This window comes from Bombus fervidus, chromosome 12 (genome assembly GCF_041682495.2).
Source record: "Bombus fervidus isolate BK054 chromosome 12, iyBomFerv1, whole genome shotgun sequence".
In the NCBI taxonomy this organism is placed as follows: domain Eukaryota; kingdom Metazoa; phylum Arthropoda; class Insecta; order Hymenoptera; family Apidae; genus Bombus; species Bombus fervidus.
In genome coordinates, this window is record NC_091528.1 from 2,390,897 (window position 1) to 2,404,047 (window position 13,151).

Below are 13,151 nucleotides of genomic sequence, written 5' to 3' on the forward strand. Positions count from 1 at the left end.
GATCCCGATAAAATGCATTGTGATTCTCTACTTCTAGCGTCAAATGAGAATTCAACCCTACTCACTCAACCCGTTCTCGACCCTCCTACTTCCTGTTGAAATACATTTTCCCAAAACTTCCATCGTTACCATTGTTATCACTTTTCATACTACGAATTATACAGTTTCCATCAATCTCCCGAGTAACTGGAATTACTATACCTGTAATCGAAATTACGGAACAAACCGTGAATTTGCTGGTCCGGAAAGTACTGTAGCCAACAAACTCATAAAACATTCGCTAATGAGCATATATTGTGTTATGGAAATAATATGGAGTTACGTGATTAGTATTACAGTTCCAAAAATCTAAAAATAAAGAACAATTATTCAGTTCCATAGATTATTATGGGTGCAGGGTTATTCCATAGAATTGAAATTTTCTATTTCTATTTCTGTTAGTAAAAAAAAAAAGGAAAAAAAAAAGAAGAAAGAAAAATTCTAAAGCCTCCGAAATCCATCGATAAGAAAGAATCCTATTCAGATTTCAAGTCGTGGCCGTGCCCAGAGCATTAATTAACGCGGATCACGTAGAACGCGGATCTTCGAGGGGGAAGAAGTCTCCGTTAACCCTAATAACTTGAATCCTATCGGTATCATTAAAAATAGCGATTTCAATTGAAATGCAAATTACGATTTTCTCCCGTGTTCCAGTCGATATTTGATCGCGGTCTTTTATGTTTTTTCTCACATCCATAGGCGAAATTGAGAAGACGAAAACGACGGACAATACTTTTCGCGTATCTCTCACGAAAAAGGTATAAACTGTGCGGGAAACATACACGAGAAAATCCCGAGGGACTAATATAATTTGCCTCTGTATAAGACAACCCCTAATCCGTGTACTCGCGCGCTCACATACGAGCTCACGTGCGATTCCAAGTTTTTCTTCTTTCGGAGAAACGCACAGAACGAAGGTTTGTTCCGCGCCGGGAAATTAGATTATGTCTCTGGGAGGTATAAGACGACGGAATAACCCGATAGACGACGTTAATTTTTGCCCAGGGAAGGACTCGACGAACGTCTGCCCTCAATTGACCAAGATAATTGTCCACAGGGGGCTTGAACGGCGTTTGATGAAATTTATAGATTTCCTTTCTTTTTTCTTTTTCCTTTATGAGACGATCTCTGAGTTTCCACTCCAGATGCTCTAAAATCAAAAGAAATTGCTTGACAAATTTATTTCAACATTCTGTCTCTTCGCGATCGCTTATGACGATAGAAAGAATACTACGAAAAATATCGAAATAATAGGAATTGTACCGTGTCCATCCTTATAAGGTAAAACGGTATTTTATCGAAGATACTCGTTCCCTGTTGTTCCGCTATAAACAGACGTTCGAAAAAGAAGGAAAATATATATTCGGCAATCTCTCCTGGGAACCATAAGAATTGGCGTCTTCTAATTCGCGTGATCGCTTTCTGCGCACGCTGTTCCTTGAGAAATTCGTTCTATGGGTCTTTCAAAGCGCTGCAGCTTTTCAAAATTGCATCTCAAAAACAAACGGGACAATGCCCGTGTCGGCGTCGTCGCGGCGATCCGACACAATGTATTATAAAATATTCTGAAAGCCGTAGTGTACATTTGACATTCACGGAAATCACGTGAAATTCGGCCAACGTCTTTCTAATCTGAAGAGTGAAACATTTTCTCGCTTATTCATAGAGATAAAACGTTTCTCGAGTTCTCCACATTCATTCTGTTGACATTTTCCTTGGTGGATCGGATTAATTCTAGAGTCGATAACGTGGAATTAAAATTCTCACGAAATTGTGATTATTTGATGACGTCAAGATGCAAAGACTACGGTTTCAAAATAAATTAGATAATTTAATTACAAGGCACCGTCTTTGAAATAATCAGAGAATTCGTTGTATATAAAACATAAAAACGGCAGACAAAAATAATGACAAACATGATAGGTTTAAGAATAATAATAAAATACAGAAAGTAAATTTAGCGTAGCTAATTAAATTATTAGATTTAATAATGTAGAAAACTTGAGAACACGTTTCTTATCAAGCCATGTATCCAAGCTTTTCATCGATGCTCCATTTAACAGGACCCTTTCAAAAAAATCAAATCTCGGTATCGTTTGACGTGTGACAAACTGAGTTCTTTATCGTTCGAGTTTCTGGCAGAAAGTCCAATTCGCGGACGGATGAGCCGGGCTTGAAACGACAGACGTGGTATAAATTCGCGTAATTTTCTACGATGGGATTCCACGTGTCGACGTGGAAACGTAGCTTCCTTCTCTCATTTACTCTACCTATATCTGACTTGAAAGCCGTGTACACGTGTATGGAGAATAGTGTGAGCATCGGCGAAGATGAATGGAATGAAATACAGGAAAGCATTGCAAAGAAGAAGACGTAGAAGGATCTACAGGCCAAGATCCTGATTTGAAGCAACGAAATAGGAACTTGAAAAAAGCCTGGACCCTTAATTCGAAGGCGAATAATTATAAAGAGATAGTCGATAGTTTTAGTCGAATTACAGAAATGACAGGATTTCTAGAGCCTTATTTGAAACTACTTATTGATGTTTTTGATGACACGTATTTTAAAGTAAAATATTTAAAACTTTTAAGAATGACGACGAGGCAAGATTATTTTCAAAGCTACTTTTTCGCTCGATTGAAGTAAATAGTAATCAAGCAAAGTGGGATCATCCTCGATGGGAAAAGGTTGTGCGTTACGTTGGATAACATATGATAAAAATGAAGTACATGCTTCTGCATGTTGAGTAGATGTTCGATATGAAAATGAGAAAAATGGGAATAAATAAATAAGTGCGTCATTCTTGATCTATTGCAATTACAAGTATAATATTAGCACTGGAATGTCTATTTGTGGAAATATTACACATTCTCACATCGACTTCTTTTCCGAGAGAAAATTGAAAGAAAGAAACGAGCGAACATACAAATAAAACAGGAGACGGGAGAATACAGACGGATGAACATAGCTTGTTTACAGTAAAGTTACAAGCAATTTGCTGGTAATTTCACTGCATCGCGGCAAGTAGTATGAACCGTGCGAGATCAGACATGCTAATATTCCTTCAATTTACCGTTGCCGAGTATTAAGCTGTATTCTTGAGGGAACAAAGAGAAGGAGAAAGATGCGGGAAAAATATCAGGCGTCATAAAGAATAAAGAAAACAGCGAAATACGAGGAAACAACAGATAAAGAAATTTATAACAGTCTAGAACAGCAAATTAGTAGTATACAGCTTCATAAGTCAGACGTTCTCCGACGGTTTCATCGCCGAAATCTTTTCGTGCCCGTGTTACTTGGAAGTTACCATCATCGTCGGTATAAATTACTCGACAGAAAAGACGGGAAATACGTACGGTAGAGTAAACCCTTCGAAAATCTGTCCAATAAGATTCTATTATAATACGAATACAGTATATTATCTAAATATATTTTTGATCTTTCTATAAAAATCGGTAGCAAATGCTACGAACATTAACAAAGATGCATCACGATATAAATCCGCGAAAAATTTAAAAAAAAAAGACGCACAGGCATTCACAGATCGAATCAATGGAAATTTCTTATTTGCACAAAGGATTGATTTTGCTTAACGTACATGGGCATTCGCGGAATCGCAATGGTCGGCCATCCATTTCCATACAAAGTCGGGAAATAAAGAAAAGAAGAGGTGAAAAAGAAGAGAGAAAGAAACGAAGATCCATCTCGATTTCTCGCGTAGCAGAATCAATTGTGCAATCTTGCAGCGGCCGCGTCAAAATCGACGAGATTCAACGAGCCAATACATCGGTAAGGACGCGCGGCAAAGCTAGTGAAACCAGGTCAAGCAACGAAACGAAACGAAACGAAACGCCCTCGAACACGAAAATCCGACGAATAAAAAAGGAAAACGAAAGAAGCTCAGCCAATAAAGCCCGAAAAAGGAACGACGGACCAATAAATTTTTCCTTCTTCCGTTGGAAAAGGAATATCGACGACAACGCTTGTCGTGGCGACGAAAGGGATGCCTGTCGCCGACGCGAAATGCGAAGAACAAAGGCGAGACACACGTGTATCCCCGACACCTGTACTATACAACTAGGAAACGAGGTTGTAGTGATGCGCGCGCGCACCAAATCGTGGTCGACACAGTGACAATTACCGGTGGCAGCCAGCTAGCCTAGCCCCCCTTCTATCTCATACATTAAAGATGTCGCCGGTTCCCTGACAATACCTGCCAAGATTGCGTCATATGTTACCCCGTGAACAGAGGACGGGAGGGTGAGTCGTTGGAAACGAAGGAACGAGGGCGAAAGAGTATCTTGACGCAGTGGCTGGCCGGGCTGACGGAACGATTTGAATTTTGCATTAAACATCAATGCGTAAATTCCACCCCATGTTTGCCCCCCGCAATTTCACCTTTATTGGATATAACCGTGACCTGTGCCCGCCGACATTTCGACACCCTCCAGACGACCGAATAGGCGAATGCAGACCAAACTCCGTCAAATCGTGCCACTCAACCTACCCAAGCTGTATCGTTACCATCTCGTTTTCTTCCTTTTTTTCGTTTCGATCGATGATCGAAAGCAGGTCCAAGGTTCCTCGAATGGTTTCTCGTAAAGGTCGTTCGAGAAATTTAAGGAATGGCTATAAGTGTTTTTTCTTTTTTCTTTTTTTTTCTGCGTTTGATGATATCGCTGGCTGGATTTTTCTGTGGATCGATAATGGAAGATTATTGTCATCTTATAATTATCGGGATTAATATCTGGGACGAAGGACATACCAGGATCGAAAGGCAGCACGTCAGAGAGCTATTCAACATGGATACTGCATCGTGTGCTTATGGCATCTGAATCGCTATTCAGGGTGGAGCAACAACACGCTAGGAACAGGTCTAAGCCACAACAGCGTCAACGGCAAGAAATTTCCGCGAGATCGGATCTCTGGAATCTGCAATAATTACGTGAAATTTCTACAAATATATATTTTCGAGGAAATTATCCTCCGTCATGTTTCTTGGAAAACTAACATTTCTGAATTGTGTCACTTCCGAATGAAACTGCGTACGACGGCATACGTACGACGATCCCATTATCTGGAATAATTTTCCGGATGATGTATGAAGAATGTAAATTAAAACCGTAAAAGAAGGAACAGCAGCGGGAATAGCGTAACGGGAGTTCGTTTAATTTAAGTAATACGAGTTGAGTGAACGATACGACAGATAAAAGTAACAAGTCCACGTTGGCAAAGCTCCAATGCGGCATAACTGCGAGCGATATGCAATTTTACTCCGTTTGGTGCGCATCGGAGAGGCTTGTTAATTAGATCAGAATCTACGCGCGCGAATGAGAAAAATATGTGAATTAAATGAATGTCGAACGGCGCTAATTAAAATGGTTTTTGGAATTTAAGTGCGTCCTCGATGCGGCTGAATACATGGAAATTTATACGTTCAATCGCTTACGGACGGAAATAAAATTGTCCAGTTAATGAATCCGCAAAGGTCTTCATTAAAATCGTATGATTGGTCGAAAAAATGTTTGTTCTATCTCTCATTCCTGTACGACAGCGGTATCGCGAAATCTTTCTGTAGTTTCATATCGTGATTATACGTATAATACGTATGATTCAATTTCCTTTCAAAAAGCATCTTATTATGGAAGGAAATTCACGTTAATAAAATTCAGTTTCATAGGTATGAGAGAAATTATTGCATCAAAAATTGTAATTATTCGTGGAAATCGTCGACGTTTCTCGATCGACGATTGCAATTGCATTATGTTTCAATCAACGTAACTAATTTCAACCGCCAAGTGTTATAAAATATCGCCTCAATTTCTCAGGTGTGATCGATCGACCGTCAAGACGTAAGAATGCATCGCGATTAGCACAACTGGCGAATTGCCCAGTCGCGTCTAATGCAACGCAAATCCTCTTAATGCTCTTTCTCGCGTTCTTTCTTTCTCCCCTTTTGTCTCCCACTCGACCGATCATTGTCGCGCGTAGCGTATCGCCGACGGATAGCGTTCATTTCCTTGAGAAGCAAATACGCGAACGAGTTGACCACGAGCGTGCGATCATCCACCAAAGCATCATCCGTACACGGTCACTCGATTATTAGGTTATTGCGTAACAAATTTCGCTTTCGAAGTCTCGTTTCGATCGCTTTAAATAAAGAATCCCAAAGTTTGAATTGATAAAATAAAATATAAGAAGCACAGAAAAAAAGCACGTGGTTAAAAGTATAAAAAGTATAAAGTAGGGTACATTGAAAACAATAAAAATCGATGCCAAGTATATTATTTATTTTTGAGGATTATTTATTTCAAAGAATATGAGATTCTTTTAAATAATTATATTTCTCGAGAGCACAAGAAAGATTGCTTTCTTGCGACGAAGGTGAAACAGCCATGAGACACTTTGAGCGAGTACAATACGTTTTGAAGGCGGCCTGCTATATTTAAAGCGTTGGTAGAATCATTCGCGAAGAAATATCGCGCGATATACCAGAGAAGACAAGAGCGAGATATGTAAGAATGCGGTGAATACCATTGAGCCTATGAAAGCAACTTTCATGTATTTCACCTTTGCCAATACAATACTGAATAGGTTATAGGATACGCGATATAAGTGTCGACATTTTAAACTCACCTTTCTGTAAAGAGCGAGTACTTAGAATTTAAATGCATTGCTTAAATCTCTTTAAGCAGGATCGTTGAACAATCTCAAATAGAACTTTGTAGAATTTTAAAAAGAGCGCTCGGAGGTACACAGATAGATTCGAAAGCAAATAATTTCACTTTGTGCTGGAATGTTTGACGAACTAATTTCAGAAGACTCGACTTCCTTTGATCTTGCAGTTTTTACGATTTACTACTGGCTTTCCAAACCTGTGGGAAAACCGTTTTCTTCCCTTCAGTTTCTGTTCGTTTCAGTTTTAGATTAATTTCTCTCGAAATATCCTGAACTTCCCCGATACGCATAAAATATACCAAAAAATTCTTATTAACTGGGGGAAAAATTAGGTCATCCTACATAAGTGTAAGTCCTGTAAAAGTTGGTAAAATTGTAGCGTTACGATATGATTAATGTGCATTAAGGTATGTTTTAATGCTTAATAATTAATACATTTATCGTCGAATGATCTCGAGCAGATAGTCGATAAATTCTTAACGACAGGAAAAATCTGCTTGTAAGCATCGTAATTCCATACAAAGTTCCGAAATTCACGAGCGGAATATAATCAGAAACTACACAGCCATAATCCAATGAATTATTCTAATCACTATTCAGTTACGATTCGAGTTACATACGATACGCCGCGGGATTTAATCGGAAATAAGCACGCTGCGGCACAATCGTTACCCCGACGTAATACTGTGGTAATGACAATAGTCGCGCAGTTAAACGATATTTAATACTAATTATTTGTTACGTTGTTCAACTTGACATTTATAGCACTCCCTCGCGCTTGCTCCTGATTATACAGATTCGCTCACTAAAATGTTCTTTTCAATTAAATTTCTTTATTTCGTTATTTATGAAACTAACGAATATTTTCAGCGAAACAGAAAGCGACTCCCTGTTGATTGAAAGTTCCGAGTGCTAGATATTTTACCTTCGTTGCAATTGCTTGAAATTAATTGAACAGGTATAAAGGACATTTTTCGTGATTTCACAGAATATATTACATTCTGATGATAGCAGCTGGTAGTACTGATTTAGTAATTTCCTTTGTATCTAATCAAAGTATAAACTTCGCGTTACGAATAGTCATTTCGTCAAATGAATTCTACAACTGAAAAAGAACCGCGATCCATAAAATGAAAAAAAAAAAACAATTGCGCGTAAATGATGTTACGTATAATTTTACACAATGTACGTATTTCAGATTGCTAACTTGTCTATCCAACTTTAACATCACACTTCTGATCGCGAACGCTCGATGCGAACGTCACTCGATTCGTTGAGAAATCTCATTACATTCAATGAATTACATTAATTGAATTATTACGATTTCACGGGTGCATGTACACGCATAGTTTCGCACATGGTTGTTCGTTAGAATTAAAGCCATTAATTAAATCCTATTGGAACGCAAACCATAACGTCAATCCGTCAAATTCGATTCGTAATCGTTCCTCATCAATATCGAATCTAATTCTAATTATCCGTTAGCTGCGTTGAAAAACGTTCTTAAAAATGACGGCAAACATTTTATCTTATCTACTCGAACGCATTTTGTTCAACGAGAGAATCGATTAAACGGAATCGAATTTAGATTCGTTTCAGGTATCTTTTCGTCCGTTTCAATTTTCCAGCGACCACGAATTTCGAGGCACGATCTTGAAAATAACTCGAGCAAGCCGGAAGGAGCTGGCTGTGTTTCATTACGTTCCGACATTTTTTGCCAGATTTCCGGGGCGATTTTCAATTTAACCACGCCTGCAAATTATAGCCTCGTATATTACATCGATGACGACAGCGGCGAATTGTAACACACGTCGCGTCGCGATGCATTTCTGCTTGTACAGCTTCCCCTTTCTCTCGCCCCCGCTCTCACCCTCTTGCTTCCTCTTTCGGCCACCCTCTCCGAATAATTAGATAATTTTGACATGATAAACGATTCGGTTGTAACGCGTCCCTGCATGCTACAAGCCCTCCAAAAATTCTAGCCGCTTGTCACGTTTAATGGTAGCATAAATGTTTAAATGACCGCGCCATCTGTATCCCTGGATTTTCTCTTAACGATCCTCCAGCCAATAATGTAAATTAAATCGAGCCGTATTTTATTAGAAACGTATGAAAATTTACCATTCCTTTATTAAAGCTAAGTGTATCGGCGCGGACGAATTAGCATCATAAAAATTCGCAATTTTAGTGGAAATTGAAATTTCTGAAAATCTTGGAAAGTATCTATCGTTATTTATATTTTTATTTCAGATATAATGCCATTTTTAATTGTCCGTTTCCCCGATATTTCGTTTAATTTGTAATCTGTTAGTGTCGACACATCATACAGATTGCTGGCATAACAACCGTATTCTCGACCGAAATCACGCAATAAGATTGTCGGTGGAACGGTGGTCGGCCTTTCGTGTCTCGCGTTTTCCAACGATGCGTGGGATAGAATTTTCAAGTATCACCGAGTAAAACGCGGTATCGTTGCTTTCTCCGCGATCATAGAACGGAAGAGAACGTTGCAGCGCGGCGTTAGCTGGCTTTCCAGGAGACATATATACCTTTGTCGTGTTTCCCGCGGCACGAGAAAAAACACGAGCGGAACAAAGCTTTCAGACAAAACGCGGGAAAACGGTACTTTCCGCTGTTTCGTCCTCGTTTCTCTGGAAATCCCCTTTCTACGACGTATGCATACCGCGTACGCCGTTTTACATGTGAATTTAATAACGATATAAATTTTTTTGCCGTTCGTTCTTCTGTCTTTCGGCGTAAACGCGAACATAGCAACGTGTAAACGTCAAAAAATTCCAACCAGCATGGATGGCCCGTTTCACAGCGACGGAATTGATTAACGGATGGGAAAACGGAATGGACACTCGTAATCTCGGGATTATGAGTTCCCGTGTTAAGTTTATTACACGAATGTTTCTGTTGTACAATTTATAGTTTTCGTAACATACCTACCGGATGAAATTTCGGATTATTGCGCGAATGTATAGTTGTTGATTTGTTACTTTCCGTGACAGATTAGAACGAAGGATGAAAAGTGTCATAACTTTTCCTGTCCAAAGTAATGGCTCGAGGATTTTTGCGGACAAAAATGGAAATATTCAAAAATTTGAAATACGAAATGTCTAATGAGAAACATACACACCGAAACTGAAACTTGGAACTTTCTTCCAAATGTCAATGCACTGTGAGACAATTCCGCCAGAAATTTTACACCGATGGCATCTATTAGGTTGCCCAAAAAGTTTCTTTCGTTTTATAAGGAAATAATAAACGCACAGTGTCTTTTGTTTTATATTAGTTTATTGAATTATGTACGAACATAATAATAGAAATAGAATGAAATGGATCATACCTAATTCAATAAAATAATATAAAGTTCTTTTCCCGAACTCGTATCGTCGCCGGGTATTTTTCATAAGAACGCTCGTCCGTGACGAATGTTTCGCATTGCGTGTCCGAGCGATTGTAGCCGGCCGGCCATCTCAATTTAGCACACGGTTCGTGACTCATTCCGCGTGGCACACGCGCCGCATTCCAACTTTACACACAGCTGCGCCGCACGCCGCAAATAAGTTTCGAAAGTGCTTTGATCAATTGTCACCACGTAATCATGCATTCTTCTCGTTAGCCAGACCATGGCCCGAACAATCGAGGCTTTAAACGACAGATTCGTTCTAACTGAATCGTGCCTTTTCTGAATCCGACTAAAACATCGTCCACCTGGCAAGATATACCTGTTCATCGTTTGAATCGAAGGAAATTGAAAGAATTTGTAAAAAAGAAATTGATAAATTTTTCATATCTATGGTTTTGTGATATAATCATTTTTAATATAATTAAAATTAACATAATTCATTAAATATTATATAATATTACATAATAAAATTAATATAATTCTATAATATGTAATAGCACGGGACGACCGAAGGTACGTTTTTCTATTTGCCAATAATACGTAGGTGTTAAAATAAAAATATTATTCTCTAGAATTTCTATCCATCAAAATTTACTTCTTTCCTTATTTGGAAATATGAAATTATCGCACATATTGCATCAATCTTATTTAAATTTCTGCCCGCTTGAACAACGAAATTTAGAAATTTCGACCATAAGAAAGCAACCTAAATCTGAATTGATTCTGCTCGATACGTTGCTTTTAAAACCTTATCCTCTATTATTTCTCAATGTTTGCGTTCACCGTCCCTTGCGTATCTCCCTTTTGTCCACTATCAAAATTGCTTTTCTCGAGGCACAATATATACATATATATTATATATTCACAGTAGCTGAACTACAAATACGGGAATCGAGTTCAGTAACAACTAACTAATTAATCTCTCGCAGTTTGCGTGATTTAATTAACGTGTACTAACGTGAAATTCGTCTACCCTTAGCTATGTTGCAAGTTACATCGGATTGAATTTCGACAATTTCATATCGGAACGATTAAGAGAAGTAATATTAGTTTCTGGAAAATTCATATTTGCGCGGGACAATCGGATTGATGTACATACCGTTCGGCAACAATGCTCAGCCGAATGTCGATTAATAATCGCGTCGATTTTCAGACCGATCCATTCAATCCAGCGTTAATAAGTAAGAAAGCTTATTGATTGTATTGTGGAACCGATAATGTCAATGTACATGCTTAACATGTCAACAAATATCCGGAAAGTTTTTCGATGGAAATAGAATTATCCCCATTTTCGTTTTAATCGAACAAGTATCAGACAAAAGAAAAAAAAAAAGTCAGCGAAGGAGGGAAGGACAGAAAAAAGACACAACGTCTTTTCATATTTAACTATCGTCGAGTTTGTATTTTTCGTATTTTTTAATCGACAAGGTAAACATGTGCCTTTGCTTCTATCTTGGATAAAATTTCGAAAATATCGTACTACAATTCCCTGGACTTTGTTTGAAGGAAAAATTCGCGAGCCGGGAGGCAAATGTTTAAAATACAAGTTAACCGTCTGTTGCGTAATATCCCACAGTTGCACTGTTGGCTTAGTGGTATCAGAGTTTAACTGCAGAATTCCGGAAGCCTTAGAAACTTGAGGAACTCCCGGAGAACCTTAGAAATTACACGTCACTGTCCTAAAATAATTCTAAGGTCCGTTTCAAAATTGTACTGCTGAAAGCGATTACGATTTCATGTAATTTCGTCGATATCAAATTGTGCTCCGTGCCGATTATTTCACTTCGATTCGCTTTGCTCTAATCCGATAAAAGTAAAGTTATTCCTGTTCAATTGAATATCGAATCCTACGATCTTATAATCTTATAACGATCTGTTTTAACATTATTATTTTAAGTGATGTAATTCAATGAAGTATCGGTTCTAAACGGTGATCCTCTTAAATTTGGTAATAATCATGATGATAAAACAAATTGGCTGGAATCGCACGAAAATCTCTGACAAGAATTTTGGCGTCGCGATTTACATTTATCTCCATCTTATACGTTTCTTATTTTTCGTGCTTTCTTAATATTTCGTTCTCATCGTTCATTCCATTTCGAAATAACTCGCTTAGATATTCACGCCGCTTCAAAACTATTATCCAATAAATATTTCATATGGAATTCTCTTTAACAACGTTGTACTATAATATTTAAATGAATCATCTATCGAAATCATAATATTTAAAAAAGCGTCATAGGATCCATTTGTCAGCTGCAATTGTGACTCGAATGCAAATAGTTTACCAATATTCGATTAATATTTATGTTACAAATATTATCTACCACGAAATGTGTATCAGAACCAGAAGTTACAAAATCGATATTTCATTTTACATTAGCATAAGCAATAACTGATATATTTCAATTAATAATATGATCGATTTTCGTTCGCGATTCATCAAATTACTAATTCACGCATACCGCAAACCACCAAATTCAATTCTTCGCTTTCAATTTATTCCAACAGTGTATGTACTCTAATTTTTCCATGAATTCAAAGCTATTTTAATAACATTTTAATTTATTATTGTAAATCGTTCAAAACATTTGTCCGATATCGGTTTAGATTGCTAGACTTTAATAGATCGCCGGAATATATTCGATACTCGATATCTCTCGATTTCAAGTATCGTCTGGATAGATTTTTGGAAATTATCGAATTCGACCAGCTGTATACCTTAGCCCAATGTTCCATGAATATTTATAAGTTCGTGCAAAGCATAAACACATGTTAATTAATTATACGTGTTCGGGTAGGCGATCTCGATGTTCCGCCGCGGTTGTATTAGCGAAACGCGGAGAAAACGCATTATGTGGAAAGTTGGAAAATGTTCGCTTGGAAATTTCTGGCAAGCTTGTATTTGTCGCCGCGAGATTGAAGCGTTTCCGCGACGATTCTTCGGTGTACCGGCTATTTACGAGCGAACTTTCAAGTTCAGAAAAAGCGAAACAACCGTAGCGGACGATCGTACTTT

At 38.0% G+C, this 13,151-nt stretch overlaps 1 protein-coding gene across 3 annotated transcripts in view; it reads right to left on the reverse strand.

Annotated features, from left to right (window-relative positions):
• LOC139992606 (uncharacterized) overlaps positions 1-13,151 on the reverse strand; it is a 248,876-nt gene that overhangs the window by 140,109 nt on the left and 95,616 nt on the right. The window contains exon 5 of one of the 3 annotated variants that reach the window (XM_072013565.1): positions 66-201. The exons of the other annotated variants lie outside the window; for them this stretch is intronic. The gene's annotated coding sequence lies outside the window, so the exon portion shown is untranslated. The remainder of the gene's footprint in view (positions 1-65; positions 202-13,151) is intronic. 3 annotated transcript variants of the gene reach the window in all.